A 16,541-nucleotide genomic window follows, 5' to 3' on the forward strand; every position below is an offset into this window, starting at 1 on the left:
ATCAATGAACCTTTCTCTTACTCAACTCTCCAGGAAGAAATCCTTTAGCTGAATTTCCCATTTTGACATCACTTACTGTCAGGACTTTGGCATAACTATCTACAGGCACCTCCAATTTACCATGCCCCAAACAGAACTCTTGAATTCCTTCTCCAAATGTTCTCTTCCCCAGTGCTGCTGATCTCATTTGCTCAGGTGAAAGCCCTTCAAGGTCCCCCCTTTCTCGTGCGCCTTACCAACCAGCAGTAAGTACTGTCAATTCATTTGATGACCTCTACGCTCCATCACTACCCACTAATTCACCATCACCTGTGGTCTGAGTTACTGTAGGAGCCTTTTAACTTTCTCCCTACTTCTGCCCTCATCCCCACTGTTTATCATCAGAATAGTTCCAGCAACCCTTTAAAAATTCAGATCACTTCACTTGTCTGCTCGAAGCTTTGCAATGGCTTCCCACCTCAGAGAACAAGCAAAGTCTTACACTGGCCGCTGTGGCCTTCCATGATGGTGGCCCCTTCTGTTCCTCTGGCTTCATTTTCTTCTACTCTTTCCCTTACTCATCCTGCCCCAGCCTTACAGAACTTCTCCAACTACTCCAGATGAGGTCCTGGTTTTCATTCTGCCTGGAACCCATGGCTAGCTCCTTCATTTTGTATAGGTCTCAGTTCAAGTGTTGCCTTATGTGATGGCATCCCTGACTATCCCATTCAAATGCACTGACCAATATGGTAGCACTGAGCCACATGTGGTAATTTAAATTCAAATGAAATAAAATTTATCAGTTGCACCAGCCTTATAACAAATGCTCAGTGGGTACATGAGGCTAGTGGCTTATAGTATTAGACACTGCTAATTTCCAGAACTTGTCCATAACTGCAGGAAGCGCCACTGGACAGCAGAGCTTAAACACAGAAAGTGCCCTCCCACCCCATCTATCTATCTTACCGTTTTACTTTTCTTCAGAGTACTTTGCATCACCTGACCTATAATGTATTTATTTATTTTTCATCATCTGTTTCTTCCTCCTAGAATATCAGCTTTATGAGGACACGTCCTTTTTTCTGTTTTGCTCTCTGCTCCATTCCCAGCATGAAGGAACCAACTCCTTACACATACTACATGCTCAAGAAATAGATGTTAAATGAATAAACAACTAGAGATCGATACAATGAAAGTTTGAGATATAGGCTATTAGATCTTTTTCTAGTTATATTCATATATAATCATAAATCTAGAAATTTAGTCTTGTGTTTTCTGAAAAACAAATGGAACCACAACAGAAAACAAAAAGCTGTCCCGCATTTTTTTTACTTGCTGCCTATTATTAAACAAATATGTGTGTTCTGTAATTTGACAATGTCCCTATTTATGGACATTTAGGTTATTTCTGATTTCTCACCATTACAGACACTGCTACAGCGGTATCCTTGCACATGCCTATCTGGGACCCTGTGTCAGCATTTGCATATTAAATTGCACTCCAAAAGACCAGTTTCCTTTTTCCCAAACTCCAACCCAAGTGCATAATCTCCTTGCACTACATTCAAATATATCTGACATTCTACCACTTTCATCATCTTAAAAGAAGTTTCTCCTAGAACCCTCTGACCTGTTCCAATCCAGGCAGGTCACTTTTTATTCCCTCTGTACAGTTATCATTTTGGGATCTCTGTCCTGGGGATTTCCTTCACTTCTCTCCTGAACCCTGTATCTTTTTTTTTCTTGGTTCATTCTTCTTATGTGGGAAAAGGTGGATGAGAGATAAAGTATTTGAGACTTTGCATGTCTCGAAATTATTTTACGTTCACACTTGATTGATACTTTGGCTGAGTACAGAAATCTTATAATTTTCCAACAAAATTGTGGAGGTGTGGTTCTACTGTCTTCTAGCTTCCAGTGTTGTTCCTGAGAAGGCCCATGCTATTATGAATCTTTATTGTTTATATAAGTCTTGTTTTTACTCCCTTGAGGCTTTTGGAAATTCTCTTTGAAATTTCACACTGATGTGTGTTGGTATGGATTTATTTTTATTCATTGTGCTGGGCACTCAGTGGAGCTTAAACCAGAAAAGTTCTCTTGGATTGTTTCTTTGATAATTTTCTATCCATTATCTGTTCTCTCTTTATGAGAACTCCAATGTTTTTGAATATTGAACTTCCTGGACACTTTTCTGTCTTATTTTTCATTTCTTGGTCTTTTTACTCTAGATTTTCAAAGAACTGTTCAAATTTATCTTCCAATCCTTTTTTTTTTTTTTTTAAGATTTTATTTATTGAGAGAGAGAGCATGAACAGGGGGTGAGGGGCAGAGTGGGAGGAAGAAGACTCCCTGCTGAGCAGGGAGCCTGATGCGGGGCTCGATTCCAGGACCCTGGGATCATGATCCGAGCCAAAGGCCCACTGAGCCACCCGGGCACCTCCCAATCCTTTTATTATGGTTTTCATCTCTCATGATTCATTTACAAGAAGTTTTTTTTAATAGCCTAGATGTTCCTTTTCCTTTTTTTAAATAGCATCCTGTTCTTATTTAATGGATATAATGTTACCTTTTATTTTTATGCAGGCACTAATATTAATTTACTTGAGATAGTCTTTTCTTTGAATAATCTTTTTTATTTGTATTGCTATTTTTTCATATTATATGCTTAATATGATTTCCTTAAATATCTGGTGACCACTGCTGGTCTGCTTATATATACATGTATTTTTTTTTGAGCTGGGTACAGTATACTTTATTGATGATACATCACAAGATAGGTCTCCCTGAGCCCTTCCCCTTCTTCAGGGGGTCTGGGATAGAAATTGTGTAGAGGTCAGGAGATTCTCAGTGTGTTGAATTTTAACTTAAAAATTACTGAGAATACCAAAGAACTTTTGTTTATGAGGTTGTAACTTTCAACATTTATGATGTTTGAAATTAAAGCAGAGACACCTGAAAATACTTATTAATTCACTAAAAGTAACAATGATAAACTCATTAGATGTTAACATGAATAACATTTTTTGTTAAACATAACGATATTTTACAAGACAAAAATAAAATAGTGAGAAGAGTGGCACTCATTTAAATGTTTGTAAATCTTACTATATGGCCTGAAAGAAGACGCTTGGATTCTTGTACACATTTCTGCATTCAATCTGTTGCACTATGTTTTGAGCAAAGTATGTGAATAGAGCCTAGCCCCACAAAGATATATAGTTTTCAAAGGCAGGAGTATTTTAATGGCCTCTTCATATAACTGTGCATATTATCTTTTGATACTAGACCAAAACTCATCAAGCACTGCCCACCCCTCCTACTACAAGCCTGTCTAGGAATGCAGGTACAGCTGCCCATCATGGGTCTAGGGGATTGGTGATGGGTAGTCTCTATCATGATAACAGCTGAAATTTACTGGCCAAGCCATCCCCCCAAAGCTGCAAGTCTTCAAGCAGACTCCAGAGTTCCAAAACAGTTACATCAGGCAGAGTCTCTCAGTAAAGTTTTGGTCTAAGTAAAGAGGTGGATTCCTGGCCCTTCTTACCCCATCATCTTCCCCCATACCCCACTCTGATCTCTTATATTAAAAAGGAAAAACAAAACCAAAAACCCCACCTTCTTACTTTCTACTTCTCTGTCCTTCTGTACTTTCTCCTAGGAGAACTATTTGGCTCAGTCTTTGAAGTCATTATTTGCTATTCAGCTCTATCTCTTTAGCCTTTTATTCATTTTTTCCTGTAAGTCCCCTTTTTAGAAATGTAACCAATTTATTCGTATTTCAAGGATTTGGAAGTTTCTCTTATTATTCTTAGGGCAATTAATTATACCTTTAAAAAAAACACTTGTTTGTCCAACATAATCCATTTAATTAGTATATTTGCATCTTCTGTTTTGTTGCATTTAGTTCATTTTTCTTCATGGTGTTGGTTTTCCATGAGTATCTGGTGATTTTTTTATTTGCTCTTTCTGGAATTTGGGATTCCCCATTAGCCTCCCCATGAATGCCTTTTACTATAGCTTCCTCTGGAGGTCAGGATGTAGTGCTGGTTGGGGTTGCCAATAAATCACACTCTGCACATTGGAGCACCCCCAGAACTGCTGGGAATTAATAGCCATTTGGTGCTTACTTCTCCAAATCTTCCTCCCTCCTTCCTGCTGGAAACAGGACATTTCTGTTGTCTCTTGTTTGAAGGCAGTGGATAAGGAGGAGCGTATGAGGGCCCAGCCCATAGTTGGATTCTGTGAATTGCAGTAGTCCCAACAAGCTGTCTTGTTGGCTGCCATGTACCCTCCTGTTCCATGAATCCACCCCAGTGTTACTTTTACCTTTGCAGTAGTCCTCTCTTGCAAGCTTTTTGGGCTGTGATATTTTCCTTCAAAAATATCCCACTACCTGCTATTTGAAGCCTTTCCTGTAATTTGTGGGTTGTCAAATGCTCCCTTGTTTTACAGTATTATATACTTAATTGTTAAAATGCCCCCATCATTTCTAGGAGTTGGAGTATAAAGTGAATGCTAGGCCATGTATGAACTTAGTTCATCACTTGATTTAGTCTCTTGCATTACATTTCCATCTGCTTAGATTAGGAGAGCCACTCTTCTTCATAGGTCTTACACTTTATTTTATTTTAAAAAATTTATTTATTTTTATTTGAGACAGAGAGAGAGAGAATGCAAGTGAGAGCACATGCATGAGTGGGGGGAGGGGCAGAGAGAGAGAATCTCCAAGCAGACTCCCCGCTGAGCAGAGCCCGATGATGTGGGGCTCGACCCCACGACCCATGAGATCATGAGATCATGACCTGAGCCAAAACCAAGAGTCAGATGCCTAATTCACTGAGCCACCCAGGTGCCCCAGGTCTTGTACTTTAATCTTCAGGATCTGGCCAAGCACTCTATATCGGAGTTACTCCAAAAATATGGTCCTCAGAATCATCAGCATCAGCATCCCTATGAGTGGGGCCAAAAAATCTGCTTGTTAACATCTTTTTTTTTTTAAGATTTTATTTATTTTTGCAAGAGAGAGAGAAAGAGAGCACGCGAGCAAGCACGAGCAGGGGGGAGGGGCAGAGGGAGCAGACTCCCTGGGGAGCAAGGAGCCCTGTATGGGACTCAATCCCAGGACCCTGGGATCATGACCTGAGCCAAAGGCAGACGCTTAACTGACTGAGCCACCCAGGTGCCCTCTGCTTGTTAACATCTTAACATGAGATGATCCTTAGGCACACTGAAGCCTGAGAAACGCTGCTGTACACTACTTCTTCAGTAGCAGTCCCCAGAATAAGGTATCAATCTCTAGTAATAACCTGAATACTTTAAGGAGACATGATAGAACTGTATTTAAGATTTATTTTTTGTTAGTTAATTCCTATAAACTTTCAGTTGAGCTGTATTATATTCTTGATAATCAACTGTAAAATTCTCACAGAAATAAATTTTTGTCAAACTACAAAATGATTTCTTCTCATGTGTGAACAGTTCGTCTTTTCTCCTCAAATAATCACCTTTTCTAAAATTCACTTCTTGTTCTGTACCACTTTCCTAAATGACTGAGGTCTCTTTAACAACAGGTATCTTCCACAGTGCTCTACCATCTTTCTTTAACCTACCACCAAGGTGGTTTTAGATCTAAAAATAATTAACGTTTTCAAGTCCATCATCTTAGTTTAATGAAAAGAGAGATTTAGCTTAAGTTGTAAATACCTTAAATTTTTGGAATTTATTAACTTACTTGGGTAGGATAGGAGAAAGGGAGAGTTGTTGTTGTGTGTGGAATGTGGAAGGTTTTTTGTATATTTTGCACAGAATGTAGAATATTTTGCATAGAATAAGGGTTCTGAGAATGTTTGAGAAATGGAAAAAGAGTTATGTGTACTCATAGTAAATCCAGAACTCTGAAATAAAGAAGCAGGGAGGTAGTGATCTTGCCCTTCAACAATCCTCCTCTCTAAAAGACCTGTAAGTCCAACTTTTCTCTCATTATCTTAAAATTCTTACCATCCTCTCATTACCTTAAAAGAGAGGAGTCAGAGACTATCACTGGTGACTAGGTGAGTGGAAAAGACAATCCTGGCACCAAGGGCATTTATCAAGCACTGAAATTTATGGTCTGCAGACTGTTATCTCTCAATTAGGCTGAAAAGGTCCAAGAGAATTTTCCTGAAAAATTCTAAAGTCTCATATAAATTTCAGCAGTTCTTGGTTCTATCAAAATGCAGGCAAGGTCAACTGATGATCTTCTGAAGGGCTTCAAAGTGCTCACAGCCTTCACGACTCCCTCTTTTGGTCTGAAGCTTGCCAGAATGTGGAGGTCCAACTTCAACTATAGTTATGCAACACTTTCCAGACTGGATTATGATAAGCATTATGTCTTGATTGATTGCCAGAGCAGCACTTCCAAATGATTTTTGCACAAAAATTCAACTGCATAAGGCTCAACAGTAACCATATACTGCTGGAAACATCATTCCCATGTGGCTATACTGACGCTTCCAAAACATCTGCAGCAAACCACAGAACTACAAGATAAACTGATGATGCTCTCAAAGTCCAGAATGTCATTCCTTCTGGACGGTTTATGGCAAAGAACAGGAGAGAATTTAAATATTCTGTCACTGAATTGTTGATTTTAGCTGGTGGCAAGTGAAATTCTATTTAAAATCCTATGACAAGACCATTTATCAGGCTTCTAAAAATAATGCAAAAGGAAACCAAACAGATTTTCCTATTTTTTTGTTCCTCTGCCACTGTATGCATTGAAGTTATGAGATTAATTCTATATTTTCTACAAGACTTTTGAGTCTTTTGAAATGAACTTTAAAGATTTAAGTAGAGGTCGCCTGGGTGGCTCAGTCAGTTAAATGTCTGCCTTCAGCTCAGCTCATGATCCCAGGGTACTGGGATTGAGTCCCACATCAGGCTCCCTGTCCGGCAGGGAGTCTGCTTCTCCTTCTGCCCTCCCCCACTCATGCTCTCTCTCTCAAAAGTAAATAAAATCTTAAAAAAAAAAGATTTAAGTAGCAAAAAAAATGAAAAAAAAAAAAAGTAAGATGCCCTCTATTAAAAATCACAGAAAAAAACAGAATTGCATTGCTCATATGGTGTTTAAGAGGCTCTTGGTGGCTTTAACATTTTAAGTCTTCCTAGGGGAAGGAAAATGATAAAATTTAAGTCTCATAAATAGGGGAATATCTACATTCAAGTATACCAGAAAGTAGTCTGCCTACTATAGTATATTCTTATTCAACTTTTTTGACTTTTAAATCTTAAAAATGTACAGAAAACTTCATACACACACACACACACACACACACACACATATATATACATATAATAGGAGAAATTTACACATTAAAATGATGCATTTTGTAGTTATTATTATAACTTATGATAGCAACAACTATAAAGAGTTTGGCAGCTCTTTTAAATGTTATCATGATGCCATTCCACTACCAATTTCACGAAATCAGTTTCTACTTGGGACAAGAGAACACACTTGGTTGGACTTAAAATTCACTAGAGAACTGTAGATGTGGAGTTCTGAGTCTCACATAAGCTTTAAGGGATCCAGGTTCCTTTATGGATGGAGAACAGAACTTCCTGGTTTGAGGTCTTAAAAGTAGGACTTTAAAAGCTCATAAAGAGACTCAAAAAGAATGCTGAGCATCAAGTTGCTTTTAAATTCAATCTTCTGATAAGTATAAATGAACTTAATTCAAGAGATTGAATTTCTCTAAAAACTCAACACATTCAAAAAAATACCTGCAAGACATTTCTTGTTGAATTCTGAAATTCATTCAAAAATTAAGACTCCATAGTAAACATTATTCAACAGAGCAAATTAGAAATGTATCAGATGTGCCAGTGAGAGGACATTCTACTAGCACAAGCATCTCATACTCTTGGTAAATTCAGTTAAGAATTTTACTAATTACATCACCGACTTGCTTTGACTAAAAATGTTTTTAAACTACTAACCAAGTTAATCACCACTGTGTCCTTGTGGCTACCGCCAGCTGGAGTGCCAGCATGGACATCCTTCAGTAAACTTTGCTCTGCACCGGGGAATATGTGCATATTGCTTTTGAACAATACATCTTTACTGAAGAAACAATCATAAATTTGGGAATGAACCTGACCCACAAAATGATACAATCTGGCACAAATGGAAATTTCTCAGATGCAATGAGAATATGAGCTAATAGCTTCCAGCAGGCTTTCCTAATTGTGGTCAGTGGAGTATAGATGCCTTTCTGAACTGCTGTCCTCTTCTGTCTGAGGGTGAGAAAATGAAAAGCATAAATTCTGAAGAAAGAATCTGAAAGACCAGTAAAATCAAATAATGGGTACAGTGCAAAAAGATTTAAATAAAGGGGAAAAATACTGCACAGAGGAATAAATACTAACCAATCGGAGGCTGATTAAAGATGATTGTTTTTTCATGAACTACACCTGCTATTTTGGAAATAAGAATCTGAAGCACGAAATTATTCCTTTATTATGAATATTATCTTTTAATTTTCAGGATTTTACTAGCTAACACTGTATTTTCATTTTTTAAAGTTTAATTATAAAATTATGACGTATACAAAAACATAGGGAATTACTATAACATCAACTGTGTACTCATTGCCAAGATTTTTACAACGCTAACATTTTATTGTTATTTCTAGTTGAGGTTTTAAAGAAATAAGAATGTTTCAATTATAGTTGAAATACCCTTCTCCTAAGGAAAAAAAAAAAAAAGAAATACCCTTCTCCTGTCCCATTTCCTCTTCTCCTTCCCAGGACCTGGCACTCCCCTAATGATATGAGTCCTTTCTGTCTAGTTTTAACACTTTTACTTTATATGTGTGTATTGTTTTATGACATTATGGGTATCTTTTTGCAACTTCCTTCCTATTCTATTCCATGGGTCTCTGTGTCTGGCTTTATACCAGTACCAAAGTGGCTTAATAACTGTAGCTTTGAGATATGTTTTCAAATCCAGAGGTGTGAGTCCTCTACCTTTGTTTTTCTTTACAAGGTTGTTGGCTATTTGGGGTTCTCTAAGATTCTTTATGGATTTTAGGGCTTTGGGGTTCTCTAAGATTCTTTATGAATTTTAGGGCTTTTTTTTTTTTTTTCCATTTCTGCAAAAGAAAAATGCCATCTGGATTTTAATAGGACTGCACTGTATCTATGGACTGCTTGGGGTAGTATGGACATTTTGACAATATTAAATCTTTCAATCCCTCAACATAGAATGCCTTTTCATGTATTTGTGTCATACTTAATGTTTTTCAGCAATGTTTTGTAGTTTGTAGCATACAAGTCTTTCATCTCCTTGATTAAGTTTATTCCTAGATATTTTGTCTTTTTGATGCTATTATAAATGGGCTTCTAAAAAAAATCTCTTATTGGACTGCTGTTAGTGTATAAAAACACAATTGATATTTGAGTATTGATTTTGCATCCTGTAACTTTACTGAATTCATTTATTAGTTTTAACAGTTTTTCTGTGGAGTCTTTAGGCTTTTGTACATATAAGATCATGTCATTTACAAACAATAAACTGTCCCTTAAAATTTGGATGCCTTGAGGGGTGCCTGGGTGGTACAGTTGGTTAAACGTCCGACTATGGGTTTGGGCTCAGGTCTTGACCTCAAGGCCCTGAGATCAAGACCCACCGCAGGGCTCCACGCTCAGTATGCAGTCAGCTTGGGACTCTCTCTCCTCCCTCTGTCCCTCCCCCCCTGCGCATTCTCTCTCTCTAAACTAAATAAATAAATCTTAAAAAAAATTTTTGGATGCCTTTCCTTAGGAGAAGGGTATTTCAACTGGCTCTGTCAGTTAAGTGTCCTATTCTTGGTTTCTGCTCAGGTCATGACCTCGGGGTGATGGGACTGAGCGTCAGGATCTACCCTCAGCGCAGATTGTGCTGAAGATTCTCTCTCCTTCTCCTTCCCCTTCTCCCCCTCCTCCCATGTGCGTGCGCTCTCTCTCTCTATATATATATAAAATCTTAAAAAAAACACACACAAAATAAAATTTGGATGCCTTTTGTTTCTTTGTCTTGCCCAATTGCTCTAGTACTTCCAGTACTTTGTTAAAAAGAAGTGGTAAGAGAGGGTATCCTTGCTTTGTTTCTGATTTTAGAAGGAAAAAATTTTGGTCTTTCACCATGAAGGATGATGCTAGTTGCAGCTTTCTCACACATGGTCTTTATTTTGTTGAAGTAGTTTCTTTGTATTCCTGATTTGTTGAATTTTCTTATCATGAAAGGGTGTTGAATTTTATCAAATAGTTTTTTCTGATTTAATTAAAATTATCATGATGTGGTTTTCTCCATCATTCAGCTAATATGGTGTATTACACTAATTGGTTTTTGTATGTTGAACCATCTTTGCATGCTAGGAATAAATCCCACTTGACCATATGCATAATCTTTTTAGTGTATTGCTGAGTTTGGTTTGCTTGTATACTGATGAGGATTTTTACACATCATCAATATTCATCATCAATATTGGTCTATAGTTTTCTTTTCTTCTACTGTCTTCATCTACCTTTGGTATCACGGTAATGCTGGCTTCATAAAATGAGTTTTGAAATGTACCCTCCTCTTCAATTACTTGAAAAAGTTTCAGAAGGATTGGTGTTAATTCTTTAAATATTTGGTAGAAAACTCTAGTGAAACCATCTGGTCCTGGGCTTTTCTTTGTTGGAAAGTTTTTGATTACTGATTCAATCTCCTTCCCGTTATAGATCTGTTCAGATTTTTTAAATTTATGATTCACTCTTGGTAGGCTGTATGTTTATAAAAAAGTTAACCATTTCTTCTAGGTTATCCAATTTGTTACAGTATAATTGTTCATAGTAGTCTCATTCTTTTTTAAGTTTCTTATTTCAATTCAATTTAATTAACATATACTGTATTCTTAGTTTCAGAGGTAGAATTTAGTCATTCATCAATTGCATACAACACCCAGTGCTCATTACCTAAAGTGCCCTCCTTAATACCCATCACCCAATTACCCCATCTGCCCACCACCTCCCTTCCAGCAACCCTCAGTATGTTTTCTACAATTAAGAGTCTCTTATGATTTCCTTCCTCTATGCTTTGTCTTATTTTAATTTTCTTTCCCTTCCTCTACGTTCATGTTTTGTTTCTTAAATTCCACATATGAGTGAAATCATATGGTATTTGTGCTCCTCTCACTTATGTCGCTTACCATAATACCCTCTAGTTCCAACCACATTGTTGTAAATGTCAAGATTTCATTCTTTTTGATGGCTGAATAATATTCTACTGTATATATATACCACCTCTTCTTTATCCATTCATCTGTCAATGGACATCTGGGCTCTTTCCATAGTTTGGCTATTGTGGACATTGCTGATATAAACACCGGGGTGCATGCGCTGCTTCAAATCACTGTTTGTATCCTTTGCATAAATACCTAGTAATGCAATTGCTGGGTTGTAGGGTAACTCTATTTTTAACTTTTTGAGGAACCTCCATACTGTATTCCAAAGTGGCTGCATCAGTTTGCATTTCCACCAACAGTGTAAGAGGGTTGCCCTTTCTCCACATCCTTGGCAACATCTGTTGTTTCCTGAGTTGTTCATTTCAGTCATTCTGACCACTGTGAGGTGGTATCTCATTGTGGTATTGATTTGTATTTCCCTGATGCCGAATGATGTTAAGCATTTTTTCATGTGTCTGTTGGCCATTTGTATGTCTTCTGTGGAAAAATGTCTGTTCATCTCTTCTGCCCATTTCTTGACTAGATTTTTTTGTTTTTTTGGGTGTTGAGTTTGATTATTTTTTAATGATTTGGGATACTAGCCCCTTATATGACAAGACATTGGCAAATATCTTCTCCCATTCAGTAGGTTGCCTTTTAGTTTTGTTGACTGTTTCCTCTGCTGTGCAAAAGCTTTTTTATCTTCATAAAGTCCCAATAGTTCAGTTTTGCTTTTGTTTTTCTTGCCTTTGGAGATGGTCTGGTACAAAGCTGCTGCAACCTCGGTCAGAAGGTTGCTGCCTGCGTTCTCCTCTAGGATTTTGATGGACTCCTGTCTCACATTTAGTCTTTCATCTATTTTGAGTCTATTTTTGTGTATGGTGTAAGAAATGGTCTGATTTCATTCTTCTGCATGTGGCTATCCAATTTTCCCAACACCATTTCTGAAGAGACTGTCTTTTTTCCATTGGACATTCTTTCCTACTTTGTTGAAGATTAGTTGACCACAGAGTTCAGGGTCCATTTCTGGGTTCTCTATTCTGTTTCACTGATCTACGTGTCTGTTTTTGTGCCAGTACCATACTGCCTTGATGATTACAGCTTTGTAATACAGCTTGAAGTCCAGAATTGTGATGCCTCCAGCTTTGCTTTTTTTTTCCAACATTACTTTGGCTACGCGGGGTCTTTTCTGCTTCCATACAAATTTTAGAATTGTTTGTTCCAGCTCTGTGAAAAATGTTGATGGTATTTTGTTTGATAGGGATTGCACTGAATGCGTAGTCTGCTCTGGGTAGCATGACATTTTAACAATATTTGTTCTTCCAATTCATGAGCATGGAATGTTTTTCCATTTCTTTGTGTCTTTCTCAATTTCTTTCATAAGTGTTCTATAGTTTTCAGAGTAAAGATCCTTTACCTCTTTGGTTAGGCTTATTCTTAGGTATCTCATGGTTTTTGGTGCAATTTTAAGTGGGATCGATTCCTTGAATTCTCTTTCTTCTGCCTCATTGTTATTGTATAAAACTGCAACTGACTTCTGCGCATTGATTTTATATCTTGTGACTTTGCTGAATTCCTTTATCAGTTCTAACAATTTTGGGATGGAGTCTTTTGGGTTTTCTACATAGAATATCATGTCATCTGCAAAGAGTGAAAGTTTGATTTCTTCTTTGCCAGTCTGGATACCTGTTATTTCTTTTTACTGTGTGATTGCTGAGGCTAGGACTTCCAGCACTATGTTGAACAACAGTGGTGAGAGTGGACATCCCTGTTGTGTTTCTGACCTTAGGGGGAAAGTCTCAGTTACTCCCCATTGAGGATGATATTCACTGTGGACTTTTCATAATGGCTTTTATGATATTGAGGTATGTTCCCTCTATCTCTACACTGTGGACAGTTTTGATCAAGAAAGGATTCTGTATTTTGTCAAATGCTTTTTCTGCATCTACTGAGAGGATCATATGGTTCTTGTTCTTTCTTTTATTAATGTGGTGTATCACACTGATTGATTTGCAAACGTTGAACCACCCTTGCAGCCCAGGAATAAAACCCATTTGGTTGTGGTGAATAATCCTTTTAATGTATACTGTTGGATCCTATTAGCTAGTATCTTGGTGAGAATTTCTGCATCCATGTTCATCAGGGATATTGGTCTGTAATTCTTTTTGGTGGGGTCTTTGTCTGGTTTTGGGATCAAGGTAATGCTGACCTCACAGAATGAGTTTGGAAGTTTTCCCTCCATTTCTATTTTTTGAAACAGCTTCAGAAGAATAGGTATTAATTCTTTAAATGTTTGGTAGAATTCCCCTGGGAAGCCATCCAGCCCTAGACTCTTGGTTGTTGGGAGATTTTTGATTAGTGATTTGATTCCTTTGCTGGTTATGAGTATATTCAGGTTTTTTTCTACTTCTCTCTGTTTCAGTTTTGGTAGTTTCTATGTTCATATGTAAGAATGCATCCATTTCTTACAGATTGCCTAATCTGTTAATTGCTCATAACATTCTCTTATAATTGTATCTCTTTGATGTTGGTTGTGATCTCTCCTCTTTCATTCATGATTTTATTTATTTGGGTCCTTTCTCTTTTCTTTTTGGTAAGTCTGGCTAGGGGTTTATCGATCTTATTCTTTCAAAGAAACAGCTACTAGTTTCTTTGATCCGTTCTTTTGTTTTTCTGATTTCTGTATCATTGATTTCTGCTCTAATCTTTATTATTTCCCTTCTCCTGCTGGATTTTGGCTTTATTTGCTGTTCTTTTTCCAGCTCCTTTGGGTCTAAGGTAAGGTTGTGTTTTTGAGACTTTTCTTGTTTCTTGAGAAAGGCCTGTTTGCTGTAAACTTCCCTCGTAGGACCACCTTTGCCTCATCCCAAAGGTTCTGAACTGCCATGTTTTCATTTTCATTTGCTTCCATATATTTTTTTAATTCTTCTTTAATTTCCTGGTTGACCCATTCATTTTTTACCAGGATGCTCTTTATTCTCCATGTATTTGAGTTCTTTCCAAATTCCCTCTCGTGATTGAGTTCTAGTTTCAATGCATTGTGGTCCGAAAATATGCAGGGAATGATCCCAATCTTTTGGTACCAGTTGAGATCTGATTTGTGACCCAGGATGTGATCTATTCTGGGGAATGTTCCGTGTGCACTTGAGAAGAATGTGTGTTCTGTTGTTTTAGGATGGTATGCTCTGAATATATATGTGAAGTCCATCTGGTCCAGTGTGTCATTCAAAGCTCTTGTTTCCTTGTTGATCTCCTGCTTAGATGATCTGTCCATTGCTGCAAGCGGGGTGTTAAAATCCCCTATTATTATTGTATTATTATCAATGAGTTTCTTTAACTTTGTTAGTAATTGGTTTATTTATTTGGTTGTTCCCATGTTAGGGGCATAAATATTTACAATTGTTAGCTTTTCTTGTTGGATAGACCCTTTAATTATGATATAGTATCCTCCTTCATCTCTTATTATACTCTTTGGTTTAAAATCCAGTTTGTCTGATATAAGGATTGCTACTCCAACTTTCTTTTGATGTCCACTGGCATGATAAATAGTTCTCCACCCCCGCACTTTCAATCTGGAGGTGTCTTTGGGCCTAAAGTGAGTCTCTTGTAGACAGCATATGGATGGGTCTTGTTTTTTTGTTGTTGTTTTTTTTTAATCCAGTCTGATACCCTGTGTCTTTTGATTGGGGCATTTAGCTCATTTACATTTAGAGTAACTAGTGAAAATTTAGTGCCGTTGTATTACCTGTGACATTGCTATTTCTGTCTATTGTCTCTATTCCTTTCTGGTCTTTGTTACTTTTGGGCTCTCCCTTCTCTCAAAGGATCCCCTTTAATATTTGTTGTAGGGCTGGTTTAGTGTTCACAAATTCCTTTAGTTTTTATTTGTCCTGGAAACTCTCTATCTCTCCTTCTATTCTGAATGACAGCCTTGCTGGATAAAGTATATTGGCTGCATATTTTTGCCATTTAGCACACTGAATATATCATACCAGTCCTTTCTGGCCTGCCAGGTCTCTGTGGACAGGTCTGCTGCCAGTCTTATGTGTCTACCCTTGTAGGTTAAGGACCTCTTGGTTTCAGGATTTTTCTCTTTATCTTTGAAATTTGCAAACTTCACTATTATATGTCAAGGTATTGACCTATGTTCATTGATTTTGGGGGGGGTTTCTCTCTGCCTCCTGGACTTGAATGCCTGTTTCCTTCCCCAGATTAGGAAGTTCTCAGCTATAATTTGTTCAAATAAATCTTCTGCCCTTCTCTCCCTCTCTTCATCTTCTGGAACCCCTGTTATCTGGATATTATTTCACTTTATGGAATCGCTGAGTTCTCGAAATCTTCCTTCCTGATACAGTAGTTGTCTTTCTCTCTTCTTTTCAGCTTTCTTATTTTCCATCATTTTATCTATATCACTGACACTCTTCTTCCTCATTTATCTTTGCTTTCAGGGCCTCCATTTGGGATGCATCTCAGTAATAGCATTTTTAATTTCAGCCTGACTAGGTTTTAGTTTCTTTATTTCTACAGTAAGGGATTCTCTAGTGTCTTCTATGCTTTTTTCAAGCCCAGCTAGTATCTTTGTAATCATTGTTTTAAATTCCAGTTCAGACATCTTTACTCATATCCGTACTGATTAAATCCCTGGCAGTGAGTACTACCCTCCTCTTCTTTTTTGGGGGTAAATTTCTCCATCTCATCATTTTGTCCAGAAAAGAACAGAAGAAAGAGAGAGAAAAGACCACCACCACCACCACAACAAAGAGAACAAAGCAGAAGAAAACAAAAATAAAACAAGAAAAAGTCAAACAAGAAACAAAGCAGAACAAAACAAAAAACTAGATCCTGGGTGTATTTTGGTCTGCTTGTTAAAAGAAACTAGATCCTAAAATAGGAAAGAAAGAAAAACATATATATACAAAAATAAAATAAAATACTATGAAAGGAAACCAAAAATAATATATATATATGAAGAGTAAAAAGTAAAAAGAAAAAACAATTAAAAAAATAAAGTAGCTGAAAAAAAACTAAAACTGAAAGACTAAAGAATAAAAAAAACCCTCGAATGCTATATACTGTTTTTCCCAAGAGCTGAAGCTTTGCAGTTCTCTATGATGAGTAAAGGGTGCTAGCCAGTTGTTCCTGCTGGTCTTCTGGGCGAGGGGCCTATTGGGCTGATTTTCAGGTGCCCTTGCACTTGTGGAAATGGGCCTCTCTTGCTAGGGGGCCCAGCTCAGTGTAAGCAGCTCCAGATTGCACTAGGTGGTGCGGTTTTGCTCCCTGAAGGCTTTCAGCACTGATAGGCAGGATGAATATGGCGGTGCTCCACTCTCTAGCCCC

General features: G+C 37.5%; 1 protein-coding gene across 9 annotated transcripts in view; it reads right to left on the reverse strand.

Annotated features, from left to right (window-relative positions):
* FANCC (FA complementation group C) overlaps positions 1-16,541 on the reverse strand; it is a 279,290-nt gene that overhangs the window by 66,151 nt on the left and 196,598 nt on the right. The window lies entirely within an intron of this gene.

Source organism: Phoca vitulina, unplaced genomic scaffold, assembly GCF_004348235.1.
Source record: "Phoca vitulina isolate PV1807 unplaced genomic scaffold, GSC_HSeal_1.0 scaffold70, whole genome shotgun sequence".
NCBI lineage: Eukaryota > Metazoa > Chordata > Mammalia > Carnivora > Phocidae > Phoca > Phoca vitulina.